This window comes from Quercus robur, chromosome 3, assembly GCF_932294415.1.
Source record: "Quercus robur chromosome 3, dhQueRobu3.1, whole genome shotgun sequence".
In the NCBI taxonomy this organism is placed as follows: Eukaryota; Viridiplantae; Streptophyta; class Magnoliopsida; order Fagales; family Fagaceae; genus Quercus; species Quercus robur.
Window position 1 is genome coordinate 35,747,591 of NC_065536.1, and position 18,288 is coordinate 35,765,878.

An 18,288-nucleotide genomic window follows, 5' to 3' on the forward strand; every position below is an offset into this window, starting at 1 on the left:
GAACGAAACAATTCCGATCAGAATTGAGTAAGATATGATTTTTTGAAGTTGGCTCTACAGGATGTTACAGTAGCTACGGGAAAACCGAATTTTGCTTGCTCCTCACTCCCACCAATCTCTACATTTAATGCACTAGATTTCCCCAAAAGCTAAAATAAGGTCTAGGTTCATGATTCTTTGTCAACCCTTATTAAATGACATTCTGTTCATATTTTGTCCACCACTACTATATAAACTCCCATCTCCTCTATTCCAAGACACACAAAAACTCTCTCTCTTCTCCTCTCTTGAGGTCTAGTAAAGTAGAATAGTCTTGTCATATCTTGGTCTTCCTAAGACTCAAGGTATTGAGTGAGACTTACTCTCCCTCTCCTAACTCTTCTTTTCCTCCACCTTTAGGATCTCCACCAAAAGTCTCCTCCTCCTCTGTATGGATCTTGCATGAAGGTATAATCCCCTTCCTTAACTGTTTTTTTATGTTGCCATGATGAGAATTTAAAATTAAAGCATGATAGTAATTATTTAAATTTCTTGAATATGTTTGAATGTTCTTATGTGTTCTTCACATGTTCTTAGTTGTTTATTACATGTTCATGCATAACACTAGTTTTGATCTTAAATCCACATCAAAAACATGAAAAAGATGTTTGTTTCATAATTCTTTCAAATCCTTAAATCTAGGATATCACCATCCACACACATTCACTAGAATTTATTTTTCAATCTAAATGCAATGCTTAATAAATTGAATTAGGGTTTATCACATGCACACACATTAAATTCAACATGTAAATTGATTGATAACATATTGGATGATGTGATATGAATGTTGGCCACCATAGTCTAGAAGACTGGTTTCAACAGGCAAGGTGAGTGCCTAACACCTTTCCACCTTGTAACATAGCCTTCGAACTTAGATCAAGGGTTAGTAGATCAAGTATTTATCCATGTAATTTTTAGTCTCTAGATTGTAACTAAGAAACAAAGCCATGTACTTTATCTTAGATTGTATCTAGGACCAAAGACATGTAATTTCCTATGATCAATGTACATTCATTTGCAAATTAATAAAATGAAGAATTTTTCAATTATGGTTTTCTTATTTATTCCAACAATTAAATAAGTGACGATTCTATTGTAAAACCCTTAATCTAAAGGGGGAAAATATAATCAGTCGAACCTCCATTTTGAGAGGTAATAACATGATTCCACCCATTCATGTGAGTTTGGCCCAATAACACCTAAAAAAAAAGGAGCCAAAGGCACGATCTCTCACAGAAAGCTATCCTTTGGGCATGCTTGGTTGAGATCAATGAAATCAACACACATCCTCCATTTCCCGTTTGACTTTTTAACCATGACGATGTTAGCCAGCCACTCTGGGTAATAAACTTCTCGAATGAAACCTGCTGCTAGGAGCTTGTCTACTTCTTCCATAAAGGCTTTGTTTCACTCGGGGGCGAATACTCGTTGTCTTTGCTAGATAGTCTTCTTCTTTGGATAAATGTTTAGACGGTGTTCTATGATACTTTTGTCTATACCTGGCATGTCTTTATGAGTCCAAGCAAATACATCCAAACTCTCTTTTAAGAAGGAGATAAGGTCATCTACTATTGTTGAAGGCAGAGTCGTCCCTCACATGGTGGTTTTGGATGCATCACCTTTTACTAGCTCCACGGTCTTCAACTCTTCCACTGGTTCTTGTTGCTTTTTTTCAATGATCCTGGTGTGATTTTGTTTCCCTGCTAGCACTACTTAATAACATTCTCGGGCTAACACCTGATCTCCATGAATCTCTCATATCCCATGGTCAGTTGGAAACTTGACTTTGAGACAGTACGTTGAAGTGGCAGCTTTTAGGCGATTGAGAGTTGGTCGTCCTAAAATGACATTATAGGGCGATGGACAGTCAACTATAAGAAAATTAATATCTTTAGTTACCTGTGCAAGGTAGGTTCCAGTTGTGATGGATAGAGAAACGATCCCTTTTGGATAAACTTGGTCTCCACTAAAACTGACCAAGGGAGATTCAAAAGGACAGAGCCTTTTTGGGTCGATCTTCATTTTTTGGAAGACCATCATATACATGATGTCAACTGAGCTCCTGTTGTCGACCAACATTCGACAAGTATTACATCCCTCTATTGCAATCATAATCAACAATGGGTCGCCATGAGGCTGTTTCACACTGGCATTGTGTGCCGAAAACACAATGTCCTTTGCTTTATTCCTTCTATACTTCGTCATTGGGTGTCCTGTATGAACACTATTAACCTTTCTTTAGTAGGCTTTTCGCAAAGATTTGGACGACCCCCCAGTGATCGGTCCTCTAGTGATCATTCTTATCTCACCAACAGTGGCCTTAGCATCTTTCTTATTATCTCTCCCAATGTTCGCTTGCTTGGGCTTCTCTTATGCCCGATGATGATGATGGTCCTTTTTCATGAACTTCTGTAATTTTCCCTTCTGTATTAATTCTTTGATTTTCCCTTTTAGATCCCTGCATTCTTCAGTTGTATGGCCATGATCTTTGTGAAACTGGTAATACTTCTTTTGATCCCGTCAGTGTGGCAGCAAGGTCAGAGGCTTTGGCCACTTCAAGCTTGGATTGTCTTAAATCTACAGCATAACTTTTTCCATGGGCATATTCAGAGGGGTGAAATTTACCATTATCTTCAAGAGGTTCGAGCTTCCCTTTTCACTCTTCTGATTAGGGGAGTGATACTTCTTTTCTTTCTTCTTGTGCCGAGGCTCGTCAAGGTCATCTATTTGTCGCTTGCCGTCCATCCCCTTTGTCGTCAATGAGTCTTTTCTGTTCATGTATTTTTGAGCTTTGAAATTCTACACATCACTTCATCAAGTGTCTTCTGAAGGTTCAGTAATGTCTTGGAAGACTCTATGTGATCTAATAGGTCTGTATGCCTATCATAAGATTCCAATTGAGGGAGCCAAAACTTTTATGGGAATGGGCATTCTAGGACTTCACTGGTAAATGATGAATCTGTTTTTTTGATCATCCCATCTAAGTTTTTGGTCGACTTCCCTTTCAAAGCATTCTTCATCTTGTCCATTTCCTTCCTCGTGTCTTCAAAAGTTCATCATTATTATGATTGGGTTGTTCTGTCTGCCTAGAACTGGACTGCCTTGTTTACCTGGAATTTGCCGCTCTGTTTGCTTGGAACTTTCTTCTCTATTACTAATTGGAGGGCTATAGCCCTCATCGTCATCACTATTTCGATTATGCTAGCGAGGATTGAGCATATTGCTATTCTCATGGGAGAGGCGTTGCCTCAATTCCTAATTTTGCTAGGTCAATTCTTCCACACTTACTACTAGTATTTGAATCTACTGGGTCAGCTGCATTGGATTAAGTGGGTTGATGAACTTTGATTCATTACATCGTTTGAATGGTAGAGCTACGAAAATCTGTATGATTTAGATCTATGTCCCCATAGACAGCTTCAAACTGATGATGCCAAAAATGGTTGTTAGCCAAAAGCCTCATCGAAACTTATGACAAGGTCACATTCCTTGTAAAGATGAGAGAGAAAGACACCGGAGTGTCATTAGCCAATGGTTCTTCGATAATTAAGTCAGTAGAGTTCTTAATATCTCTCAGAGAATAAGAATTTAATGTTGTATGTTTGAGATTGTGTACCTTATTTCTTGTGTTTGGTGGCTTATTTATAGCCTTGATATAGCAGTTGGGAGCCTCATTATTAGTGTAACCATTGTTGGCTTCTTAATGGCTCTTTTGGTTGTTTGAATTACGTTTGCCTAAGCTTAAATGGAGGTTTGAATAGCTCATGATTGGCCTTTTTGACCGTTGGAGCTCGTCAGTTATGAAACTATTAATGGCGACGCCATTCATGTCATATGGCCGTCTTCTCATACGATGACCTTATGGACTGTATGCTCGTCATCTGTATGGACGAGCTTATTGACTGAAGGTTCGCCAGTTGTATGACAAACCCATAATTTCAGTACTCGTCAGTAGTAGTTTCAAAAACTAAGTATAAAATTTATTTAGAAAAAGATGGCGTTGGAATCAAATTAAAATTCCTAGGCCTAAACTCTCTAACCATCCCCAATGGAGTCGCCAAGCTATGTATGCCTGGTTCTTCCGGTTTTTTTGTCGGCCCATGGGGTTGTATTAGGTGTGATTGGTTACCTAGATGTCTAATTTATTTTAAATTACCTAATTAACTAAACTAAATTTTAAAGGTACATTAATTAAGGTAAACCAAAAGTTTTTGAACCAAAGATTTGAGATTCGGGAGTTTGGTTACGTGTGGGGAAGGTGTTAGGTAACCCATAATGCCTATCCGAAGATAGTACCTCATTTTAATTAAATCACAAATGTTATCTTTTGGTAAAGAAATTAGATGCTTGGCATTTTGATATTTTTTGAAAAGGGTTTTTACAAACAATATACATATATTCATGTGAGTAAATATTTACACATAGTATTCATGTGAATAATAATGCCATTAAAATATACAAGCAAAAATATGTGATATATATATATATATATATATATAAGTAACATGTGAAAAAACATACAAGTATACTGTACAATAACAACTATACAAAGAAAAAAAACAACATGAAATGAAAAAGAGAGGGTTGGAAGAATAACTCCTTGTTGTCATCCACCATTTTCTCATTTGTATTCATGCAAAAGAGAATGACAAAAAAAAGTTGTTACTGCCAAATTTATAAGGAACAATATATGCTTATGGGATGTTCAAAGACTCAAGAAAATGAGCCTTGAACACAAATCCGCAAACCACCGCTATCCTATGAAAAAGGCTTAAAAAGAAAGAGTTATAATTTTACCGTTATTATTTTGGAAAACCACTTTTTGAAAACATTTTTTTTTGGAAGAAGGGTTCATGAAAAGCATATTTTTCTCTTTTGAAAACCACTTTTGATTCGAAACCCCCCCCCCCCCCCCCCCCTATTCGAAGGAAAGTATTTTAAAAGAAACATTTCAAAAACAACCGTTTTAATTTATTAAAAAAAAAAAACGTTTTTGAAAACACTTTGGAAAGCATTTTTAAAACAACTTTGAAAACTTTTTTTTTTAATTTTTAAAGTTTCGGCCCTCCTTAAAAAAAATCAGATTTTAGTTTCATTTGAAAACAGATTTTCTTTAAAAAAAAAAAAAAAAAAGAGTTTTGATTTAATGCAGAAACAAATTTTTATATAGTGCAGAAAACAGATTTTATACAGTGCAGAAAACTTTTTTTTTTTTTTATCAAAACAGATTTTTTATTAAAACAGATTTTTTTTTTAGGAAATAATGATAAAAAAAAAAAAAAAAAAAAGAGTTTTGAAAAACAGATTTTTTGTTTTGAAATTTTAGGTTCCCCTAAAAAGGATTGTTATTTTAAAAAAACTTTTGAAAAAGATTTTGAAGAGAAGCATTTGAAAAATACCTTTCTTAAGAAACTTTGGGGAAAAAAAAAATTGTATTATTTTCTAGGGTTTTGGCTTTCGTTTTAAAAAGATTTCTTTTTGAAACTTTCTCTCTTTTTTTTAGAAGAGGGAGAAACGTAAAGAAAAGATTTTGTTTTAAAAACTTTCGAAAGACATTTTTTTAGAACCATTTTTGAAAAAGACTTTATCTTTTTTAGAAAAGAACCTTTTTGAAAAAGACTTAAAAAAAAAGGACATTTTTTTTGGAAAAGACTTAAAAAAAAAAAGAACCTTTGTTGAAAAAGACTTTATTATTACTTTTTTTATAAAAAAGAGGGAAAAGAGATTAAAAAAAGAAGAATGAGAAATTACACTTTATTACCTCAAACTATATACCAGATTACACTTATCATCGTAAAATATTTGAATGCACACTTTACACCCTAAACTATCACACTTTATACCCAGTATTATTTTTCCTAATAAATTAGACATAAAATAATAGTACATGACTTGCACATGATCTTTGCTTAGTTTGCACACCGTTTAAAGACTAAAACACCATTCTCACATATAATTAAAAACAAATGCTTATTTCCTTTTTTCTAGGTCTTCTTGTCTCTCTCGCCCAGCAAGTCTTTAAATTCCACTTTTAGATGCATATCCATGAATAATGCATTTTGTGACGGTGGTTTCGAGCATTGTGGCACTTGTATTCCTTCCTGCACGCACGCAAGAAAGGGGAAGACTTGGAAAAAAAAGAAAAAAAGAAAAATGCATTTTTTCTCAATTGTTTGTGAAAAGGGTGTTTTGGTCTTTAAACAATGTGCCACCTAAACAAAAATCATGTGCAAGACATGTGTTATTAATTTTTGTCTAATTTTACAGTGAAATTGATCTTGGGGTGCAAAGTGTAATTTTTGAAAAAAAAAAAATACATTTTCTTAGAATAGGGGGAGTAGGGGAGTTGTATACCCAAGCATTTTCTTCATGCCACAGTATCAACAAGAAGTAGATAGAGAGACAACAACAAGATAAAGTGCATAAGAAAACTAAAGCTTTAAAGGTAAAGACTTGAAATATAAAGACTTGGAATATAAATGACGAGGAAAGTAAAAACTTGAAATGTAAATGGCTTGAAAAGTAAAAGCTTGAAAAGTAAAAAACTTGAAATATTATAAAGTTGATTAAAAATGTTTTTTTTTCCTCCTTAAATAGAGTCTAATCCCTTTCAAGCCTTATGAATCCTTCAACACAAAGAAGTGGGAGTTCTTACGCCATCACCACTCTTGTGAGACAAACCCATATTGTGCCCTAATGGGGGGTTTTAAACACCATTTAAAGAGGAAGATAGAAAATCTTTTTTTTTTTGGTGTCTAGAAAAAAAAAAAATATATATATATATATATATATGTATGTATGTATGTATATTTACATATATAAGAGCAAGGAAAATAAAGGGGGATTGGGATGTGCAAGAAAGTAAAGGGGCTTGCAAGAAATGTAAAGGGGATGGGGGTATTGGAAGAAGATAAAAGGAATTGCAAATAATGTGAAGGGGATGGGAATGTTGCAAGAAAATAAAAGGGATTGCAAATAATGTAAAGACAAGTAAATAAAATCCTAGATGCCTAGGTGGTATGTGATTTCATCCCCTTAAGGGTACTTCCCATTCATTGCCTAGGATGATAGTCCAATGCCCATCTAGGATGAACAACACAAATATAATATCTAACAACAATATTAAAAGCATTGAAAATAAAGGGTTAGATGCAAACATAGAATATACAACAGAGTAATGTAAAACAACTATTTACACAACAAAATAATGAAAGATTTTTTTTTTATTTATAAATTTGTAAAATGATTAATGGTAAAAGGGAGAGATGAGTTTAGTTATCAAGGAATGAAACCCACCCCCAAATCCTTACCCACAAAGATTACAATGGGGGAGGAAGGATGGAGCTTTTAGTATAGGGTTTCCTAGAAAGAGAGAGATTTTTTTTTGGGATTTAGTAGGTTTTTTTTTTTTTTTGGATTTTTTCTTCTCTCTCTCTCTCCCCTAACTTCTCACTTTTTTTTTTTTCTCAGTTTTTCTCCTTACGTTTCTATTTTTCCCCACAATTTCCTTACACTTTTTTCTTCATCAAACTCTACATGATTTTTCCAAAATTGGTGGGGGGGGGGGGGGGGGGGTGTATTTATAGGAAAAGTGAGGGAAAGGGGAGACTCCAATTCCATCCTTATCCACTTCGTAAGCGCCTCGTTAGCATTTTTTTTTTGTCTTTTTTTTATTTCTAGTCTAATTTTCGCATGGCTGTTTGGAGGCCTTTCTGAGCTCTGTTTTCTTTGGATTTTATATGCACAGAAATATTTGGATGTCTACTTTCCAATGGTTCTGGTCTCGTTCAATTTGGAGCTATGTTTGTCCAGATATTGCGCTCAGAAGGGAGGTGACGCAAAGTTGAAAAATTTTGGATGTCTTCCCTTGAAAAATTCATATCTTTTAATTTGGAGCTAATATTGTCGAGCCCTTAAATTAGCCAAGACCTTGTTCTTCAAGATGGTCCAACCCGTTCATTCCAGTTCTTGCCCAATCGGTAAAGTTTATTGCACGAAACTGGGTAAAAAACTACCATTTTTCCTGAAAAATACAATGAAGTAGGGTTTCGGTATTTTTGTGATATCTCATCCGTTTTAGCTCCAATTTTGGCTTGTAAACTATCTTTTTGATGGGGGAAAACATGCCTTATAAGATGGTCCAAAATCTAACATGATGCAAAGGTTGGATCACAAAGTCAACTTTTTGACCATACCAGTTAGGGTTTTGGTTAGATTTTCTGTAAAATGAGTTTTTCAAATGATGCGACTTTTTAATTCACCATTCAAACATGTTGTATTTATTTTTGCCCTTTTTGGCTTTAAAACTTATGTTTTTGCACTGTTTCTATATATATATATATATATATATATTTTTTTTTTTTTTATCTTTGTTTTGACACATGAATCGAGGTCGAACAAAATATGGTATCGACAGTGGCTTATCGTTTTGATTCAAGTAATATCCTTCCTTGTATTAATCATACAAATATCACTCTTATTCCAAAGGTAAAGAGTCCCCGGAGAGTTTCTGGTTTTCGCCCTATTACTGTGTAACATTTTATATAAGTATGTTTCCAAGGTTTTGGCAAACAGGCTCAAAAAAAATAATGTTTGACATTATTTTTTTGACTCTTAAAGTGTTTTTCAGTCAAATAAGGCAATTTTAGATAATATTCTTTCTACCTTTGAAACTCTACATCATATGAAAACCAAGAAGATTGGTAAATCGGGTTTCATGACCATGAAGTTGGATATGAGCAAGGCTTACGATTGCATTGAGTGGATTTTTTTTATGTCAGCTTGTGGTTAAAATGGGTTTCAATGACTGGTGGATGAATATGATGATGGAATGTGTCAGCTCCATATCGTATTCCATCTTAGTCAATGGTGAACCCCAGGGTGATATCAAACCTACAAGTGGGATAAGATAACTTCAAGGGTGGAAGGAAAAGCTACTATCCCAAGCAGGAAGGGAGATACTGCTTAAGGGAATGGTTCAAGCAATTCCTACGTTTGCTATGAGTTGCTTTAAACTTCTGGTGATGTTGTGTCATGATATTGAGATTATGATTCATAAATTTTGGTGGAGCCAATGTGGCGATAGGAGGAAGATTCATTGGAAAAATTGGGAATCTCTTTGCTTAGCTAAGGGTGGGATGGGTTTTAGAGAATTGATTACTAAGTGTTTGGTTAATCAGAAAATAGAAGGAAGGAAGAAAGAAAAGAGTGGAAGAAAAAGAAAGAATTGAAGTAAGGGGTTGACAGTTACTTTGAGGGTAACCACCTCCAAGCAGAGAGAGAGAGATTAGAAGGAAATTGAGAGGGAAAGTTGATTAATTCTCAACATGATCTTCATTTCCCAAAAATTAGCATCTTTTATACAATTCATTACTCTTCCCGCCAAAACTTACAACCTAACTAACTGAATATGTAATAGACACCATAACTGCTACTAACTAATAGAGCACAACCACAATTGCTAATTATCATACATAGCACAGGCCTACTCAATTACAATGCCAATCACACAGTCCACTAACTAGTTTCCTAACTTAACTCCCCCCTTTTAGAACATCTTGCCCACAAGATGAGGAAACTATTGTTGAAGACAAAACAGGTCTTGTCAAGTGGCATCTTCAATTGAACCTCCTTGCCATTGAATAAGGAGCTGAATAATAGTCCTCCTCTGAAGCTGATGAGACATGGATTGAAGCACAGCTGCTGGTTCAGGAGTAAGGATACCTTGAGAGTTAACAGAAGGCAGCACAGAAATTGAAATGTTGTGGTTAAGGCAAGACATATGGAACATAGGGTGAATGGTAGACTCAGCAGGGAGGTCCAACTTGTAAGCTACCTCACCAATCCTCTTTAAGACTTTGTAAGTACGAAAAAACCGAAGGGAAAGCTTGTTAGACCCTCTATATGCATTAGACTCCTGCTTGTAGGGTTGCAACCTGAGGTAAACCCAGTCCCCAACCTTAACAACCCTTTCAGTCTTGTGGAGATCACTCTGCCGCTTCATCCTGGTTTGAGCATCCACCAAATTTTGCTTCAACAAAGTGAGAATCTGTTGTCTAGAATGCAGGATTGAGTCCACTACAGTTACCTGAACGGTGCCAGGAACATAATCAGCAAGTCTTGGGGGACTAAAACCATATTGTGCCTCATAGAGAGTCATCTTGGTAGTAGTATGATAGTTAGTGTTGAACCAAAATTCAGCTAAATATAACCACTTAGCCCATTCAGTAGGGTCGTTAGCAGAGAAAGATCTCAAGTAATGCTCTAAGCTGTTATTCACTACCTCAGTTTGCCCATTTGATTGAGGGTGATAAGTAGATGTCATGGCCAACTGAACACCTTGCAGTTTAAACAACTCAGGCCAAAACTTAGAAGTAAAAACATGATCTCTATCAGACACAATGGAATTAGGTTTGCCATGTAACTTGAGGACATTCTAAGCAAAGAGAGCAGCCACTTTAGCAGTTGAATAGGGATGGGACAACCCCATAAAATGAACATATTTTGTTAATCTATCCACCACCACCATAACCACATTCATTCTTTGAGATTTAGGCAAGCCCACCACTAAATCCATACTCACTGCAATCCAAGGCTTATCAGGTATGGGCAAGGGTTGGAGCAGACCGACAGGATGACAAGTTTCATGCTTCATTTGTTGACACACCCCACACTCTCTTATATGCTTCTTCAAATTTGCTCTCATACCAACCCAAAAATCCTATTTCAATTTATGGTAAGACTTCAAAAATCCTAAATGGCCACCTAGGGGACTGTCATGAACCTGCTGAAGGACCTTAAGCTTTAAACCACAAGAAGGACTCATATACACCGTTCCTTTATACAAGATCAAACCATTATGCAGAGAAAAGAACTTTGGCATATCAGAACCATCTTGTAACTACTGGAGCAAGGACTGCACAACTGAATCAGACTAATAACTAGCCTTGAGTTCATCAATCTAAGAGGGGCAAGGAAAAGAGATCAAGCACAATGAAGAAGGAGTGACTGGACTGACAGTGGTCTGGTTTGTAGAAGCTGAGTCTGATCTCTTAGACAAAGCATCAACAACTTTATTCTCACACCCTTGCTTGTATTCCACCACAAACAAGTAACCCAAGAGCTTAGTTAACCACTTCTGTTAAGGAGGTGTAGCAATTCTTTGCTCTAAAATGTACTTCAAACTTTGTTGTTCAGTTTTGATGATGAAAGGTCTTCCTAAAAGATAAGGCCTTCACTTGTGCATAGTAGTGACCAAAGCAAGTAACTCATTCTCATAAGTTGACAGTTGTAAGACTTTTCCTTTAAGCAATTGTCTCTGAAAAGCAATAGGCCTCTAGTTTTGCACCAAGATAGCCCCTAAACCCAAAACTTGAAGCATCACACTCTATAGTGAAAAGGTGATTGAAATCTGGTAATGCCAACATAAGAGGGTGGCTCACTGCAACCTTTAGCTATTGGAAAGCAGCTTCAGCCTAATTAGACCAAACAAAGGAGTTTTTCTGCAAGAGTGCAGTGAACGGGGCATCTATCTGTCCATAATGCTGTATGAACTTCTTATAGTAGCCTGTTAAGCCCAAAAAACCTTTCAAGGCTTTGATAGATGTAGGGGAAGGCCAAGACATCATGGCAGCAGTTGTTCTAGGATCAATACTCACACCCTGGCCAAAAATGATGTGACCAAGGTACTCCACCTTTGAACTACCAAATACACTCTTACTTCTCTTGGCATACAATTGATGGTTCAACAACAACCCCAACACAGTTCTGAGATGTTGGAGATGTAACTCCAAGGTTGGACTAAAGATAAGTATATCATCAAAGAAAACCAGCACAAACCTCCTCAAATAAGGCCTGAATACATCATTCATTAAGGATTGAAATGTTGATAGAGCATTGGTCAGTCCAAAGGACATAACCAAGAACTCATAATGTCCATCATGTGTTCTGAAAGCAGTCTTATGAACATCCTCCTTTCTCATACGAATCTAGTGATATCTAGACCTTATGTCCAACTTAGAGAAAATTATGGAACCAGCAAGCTCATTAAGCAACTTATCCATCACTGGAATAGGAAACTAATCCTTGATCGTAGCCTGATTCAAAGCCCTACAGTCAACACACATTCTCTAAGAGCCATCTGCTTTCCTTACCAACAACACTAGAGAAGAGAATGGACTCTGACTAGGTCTAATAGAACCAACTTCCAACAATTCAGAAAACTATCTTCTCAATCTCAGCTTTCTGGAAATGTGGGTACCTATAAGGCCTTTGACAAATAAAGGCAGTACCCTCCTTCAAAAGAATCTGATGCTCATGACCTCTACAAGGAGGTAAACCAATAGGTGTGGCAAATACTGAAGCAAACTCAATCAAGAGCTGCTCAATAGCAGGGTCACAAGGTTGGGAAGAGGTGGTGACAAACCCTTAAGGACACAATCTACAAAAGAATGCCCTTCCTCACAGATTTTTTAAAGAATTTCTTGCCTTCCTGTAGAGAGTGATTAGTAGGGTGCAGTCCTACCAATGTCACTCTGGTACCAAAATGTTGGAATTTCATAGACATAGCCATAAAATTTCATTGAATAACACCAATGGTTCTAAGCAATTGAGTGCCTAAAACCAACTCACAATCACCTAAGGGTAGAAATTTAAATCTACTGCAAAAGCATGCCTTTGCACAGAAATTCTAACATTTGCACACACACCTTGAGTCTGAATTATAGCACCATTAGCCACTTTCACTTCAAATGTTAAGGTAGGGTATAATGACAATTGTAAAATAGCTAGGATTGCAGTACAAGAAGTTGTGTGTGCTACCAGTATCAATTAGAATAGAAATCCAGTGACCATTAATTTTACCCCTCACTCTCATGGTACCAGGTAAAGGACTACCCAACAAAGCATATAAGGAGATTTCAGCTACACCATTTTCAGGTTCAGATTTTTATCTTCAGGCTTATCCACGTCTAATTGTAACAAAGTAGCCTCAGAATCATCAAGCTCCACCAATTGAACATTAGAACTAGATTCTTGAAAAGGAAAGAGACCTTTTCACAAGAAAAGCTTAGCAGACTTACATTCAAGTCTAGGTTGGAACTTCTCAACACAATTGAAACAAAGCCCTTTCCTTCTTCTTTCCTCCTTCTATGTGGGTGACAACCTCTGCAAGGGAAGCCTGAATCTGGATTCCAAATTCACCTTAGGCTTTGGACCCAAAATTGAAGGCTTGGTATAGTCAATTGAAGACCTCTGACCTTTACGGTTACTATTCAAGTACTCTTCTTGGATTTTAGCTAATCCAAAGGCTTCATTAAGGTTCTTGGGATTGAGCATCTTCACGGGTAACCTCAGCTCATCCTTGAGACCACTCAGAAAGTAACTTAATTTGTTGCTATCAGACAAACCCTTGATTCTATTTGATAAGGCTTCGAATTGCCCTTTGTAAACCACAACATTGGTTGTTTACTTCAATCTTGTGAGTGATTCCATAGGGTCCTTATATGCAATATTTCCAAACCTTGTCAACAATGCTTCCACAAATCCTTCCCAAGTTGTAAGCACCCCAGTTTCATCACTATCTTGAAACTAGATCAGGGCATCTCCACCCATGTGGAAAGAAGCCATTAACAACCTCTCATTGAATAGGGTTTGGTAGAAATTAAAATACTGATTGGCTTTGTACACCCAAGATGCAAAGTCATCCCCTTTGAATCAAGGAAAATCAAGTCTCACACTTTTTGACAGATTCGAGAGAGGTAGAGAAACAACTTGTGATACTGGGGATTTTGGGGATTGAGATGAAGACTTTGGAGACATAACTTGTTGCCTGTGTTCTTCAGCTTCAATGAGTTTCTATAGATCCAAACTAATGGCGTTCAATTGTTGAGTGTTGGTATTCAGTTGTTGAGTGATCTCTTATAAAGAATGGGCATGGTAGTCTGTGGTAGTTTTGAGAAGGGATAAGGATTCATTGATGTAAGAAGAGGATCTAGTTTCGGCCATGGTTGCAGGAAAGTAGGCTTTGATACCAATTTTTAAGTGTTTGGTTAATTAGAAAATGGAAGGAAGGAAGAATGAAAATAGTGGAAGAAAAAGAAAGAATTGAAGTAAGGGATTGATAGTTACTTTGAGGGTAACCACCTCCATGCAGAGAGAGAGAGAGAGATTAGAAGGAAATTGAGAGGGAAAGTTGGTTAATTCTCAGCATGATCTTCATTTCCCAACACTTAGCATCTTTTATACAATTCATTACTCTTCCCACCAAAACTAATAACCTAACTAACTGAATATGTAACAGAAACCACAACTGCTACTAATTAATAGAGCACAATCACAACTGCTAATTATCATACATAGCACAACCCTACTCAATTATAAAGTTGTTGAGGACAAATTTTTCACACCACATGGCTTCATTTCATTGGCGGCCCGCACCACATCAATATTATCATAGATTTTGGGAGATACTATTTCAAAGCCCAAAAGAGTCCTTATTCACAAAAATGATGCCGAAGTCCATGGTCCAAAACTCATAGTGATATAATCTCATCAAGGCCCATAGTTCGAGCTCATGGCATAACATCTCATTTTTGGCTCATGATCCAAGCTCATGAGTCTCATCGGGGGAATTTTGGGAGTCGTGGTTTGGAGAGCCAAGAAGTATGTTCAGTAAAACTCCAGTGGTTCATAGTTGATAAAGTAAAGTATGTTGCTTGGCATGTCTTCCCCAATTCCCTGAACTCTGACGGGTCAGTATGCAAAAGGTAACATTTGGGTAAGCCTCTCATATCACATAAGCACTTAAAATGATAAAACTCCCCATGCTCTTTACATAAAAATTAATGTCCATCATATAATATAAGTTTTAAAATATAATCATATCATTCCATATTAATTATTTTATTATTTTCATATAAATCAATTCCAAGCACATGACTAAATATATATTAACATCCCATATCTAGCATTAAATACTCTCTTTACTCTCCAAGATTTGGTTAAAATACAAAAAGATCATATTTATATCTCTAAAACTTCATCAAATATTAACCAACTAGTCTATTACTTACCAAAATTATATATGGACTAAACATATAATTTTTCCAAGAGAAGAAACTTAGCCGAAAACACCAAAAACGGCTCTAGCGGAAGCTGCAACAGCTTCTGCACAAGCTGTAACAGCTTCTGCAGAAGCTGAAACAGCTCCAGTGGAAGCTAAAACAGCTACAACAGATCTGTAGTAGCTCCAGCAGGTTGACACATGTCCCAAAATGATATCATTCACCCATAAATGCCCAATCCTAGCAGCTGTGGTACCAGAAATAAGAGGATCCCTTAAAGATCACCTCACCATCTTTAGTTAAATCATGAATTTAATGCCAAGTATTTTTTCTCCAAGCAAAGGATGTCATCCACATGACATCATCCAGCTGTGTCAACAACATTTAAGTCTCAAAATTTCTTCTTTTGGTTAAAAAACAAAGGACCATTTACTTTGTCAAATATTTTCCCTTATTTGCTAATTTTCTTTCAACTAAATTCTGATCTAGTTACATAGCTTGGCTCTATATAAAAAGGACCAAGCTACACACTAAAGACATCATCCATCCCCCCCTCTGTCTGAATCCTCTCTCTAATCTTCAATAATTCTGAAACTCCATTCATCTTGCTACCATATCTCTAAAAGATCTCCATGTCTTTCTTCATCCCTCTCTCATCTTCCATTTTCTAAAACTCTATTCATTTTGCTGCCATATCTCTAAAGATCTCTAAACTCTTCTATACTTCTCCATCTCCCGTATAAAAATATATCTTCCTAGACAACACCATTACACATTATCCATCTCTCCCACACTTCAATACTCTGAAATTTCACTCATTTTTATTGCCCAAAACACATCTCCATCTCATTCTTTATTTCCCATACAAAATCTCCCTTCTTAGAAAGCAACATAACCCATAACACGAATAATCTCATGTATTTACTATATTCAACCTTCATATTATCTATCTCACACTTCCATATATTTTATAAATACCTTCCTCACAAAATACCCATACATACTCATCATATATCTTTAAACTCCATGCCTCACATAGCATACAAGATCCATGTCCAACAAAGTATTTACCTACAATTCCTATACATATTACAAATATCATATCTCACAATATATATATTTCTTACCATCTCTACACATCTTAAAACGTATCAAAATATTCTTCCAAGAACACATCACAAAAGCCCTTTCTCATGGAAGACATATATTTATAATGCTAAAAGCCTTTCTTATGGAAGGCAAAAACTTATAAAAATTAAAAACCCTTCTTATGGAAGGCAATATCACTCGTGCTTGACTAAAAAACTAAAAGAGCATTATATGGGGAAAATCATTTAAGTGCATGATTAAGGGGACAAACTTAACTAGCCGATGCACACGGCTGGATATATTCTCTCTCCCTCCAGTTGCACCCATTTTTCCCTTTTCAAACATGAAGTCACCATGAAAGGATTCACTTCACCATGCTGCTGAAATGTTAAGCCCATTGGTGTTGTACGGCTGGAGCTGCAAAGTCTGAAGGTTGTTGAAATGACTAAGTCCACTGATGTTACGGCTAGAGCCCCAAATTATGAAGATAAGTCATTATATTTTACTTTCAAACTTATATTATTAAGTATATTTTATTCACTATCATTATACCACTCAACTAATGTTATTATACTGTTGGAATGTCATCAGCCCATTATTGTTACATGGCTTGGGCCACAAATCACATAAAGAACAAAGTGATGCTATATGACTGGAGTCAGAAACACACAAGATAAGTCAATCTTTCTCTATTTTCAAGATTACATTATTAAGTACTTGTTAATTCATTATTATTTTACCGCTGGATGCAAGTTATTTTAATATCATCTCACTAATACTTCATTAATGAACATACATATTAATAAATCGATCTACCATCATCTCACATATATTATTTGGACATGAACCATCCTTGGACGCATATCTTTTTTGGACATGAACTACCATTGGACATTTATTATTTAGATATGGACCATTACCGGACATACCTTATCATGTTGAACATAAACCATGAACCGCAACTAGACATAGACTATCGGACTCATCCCATTATTGTACATTGGACACCTAATTAAACACTTTCTAATATTGGACATCACTTAACAAACATAATAATAACGTATCAACTTACCATTTAATCAAAGCTATCATGCTAAGTATATTTATTTATTTATTTCAACAATTATCATGATTATAAGACTTTGCGTTTTATCTATTTTGTAGGCTTAAAAAATACACCGGTAGTCATTGGTCTATGCGGCCCAATGTCGAGTTCTGGGTTGACCTCCCCAAAACAAATCCGGACCTAGCAAAGTCACACCTCCGAAAGCCACGTGGCTACGCGCAAAAAACCGCCCCCAACAAAAGCTAATCACATAGTCCACTAACTAGTTTCCTAACATTGGGTATGTTAAACGAGGCCATGCTAGCTAAAAACAAGTTTGGAGGCTAATCCATGGCACCGATTCATTGTTCTATAGGTGTTTAAGGTGAATTATTTACCAAATGGTACAATCTTTGATGCCAAATCAAAATCCGGGTCCTATGCATGGAAGAGTATTCTTAGAGCTCAGAGAGTAATCTCTTTGGGAGCTGTATGGTGAATTGGTGATGGATGCACTGCTCTCATTTTCAAAGATAAATGGATTCCTGGGCTTGAGGGAGGAAGAGTAGTTTCACCTATCTCCATTCTGCCTGATAATGCTATGGTTGATCAATTGATTGATGGGGACTCAAAATTGGTGGAATTTTAGTCTCATAGATTAGATCTTCTACTTGTTTAAAACTCAAAAATAAAAGCAATTCCCCTCTGTTCAACTGCTCAAGCTGACTCTCTCCTTTGGCCGAATACTGGGAATGAGATGCACTCGGTCAAATCGGGCTATAATCTCTTATGAGAGCAAGATTCCAAGGACATGGATGCATCTTCAAATTCTGGTGATTCTTGGCGGTTCTGGTCCTATGGAGGTTGAAAAATGAAAACTCCCAATAATATTAAATATTTTATTTAGAGAGCTTGTACTAAATTTTTTCCGACCAAGACGAATTTGTTGAAGTGGCACATCAGTCCATCAGCAACCGTAGCTTTTGTCAAACCAAAGAAGAATCTACAATCCATGCCCTGTGGTCCTGCAAGAAACTCAAACCGGTCTAG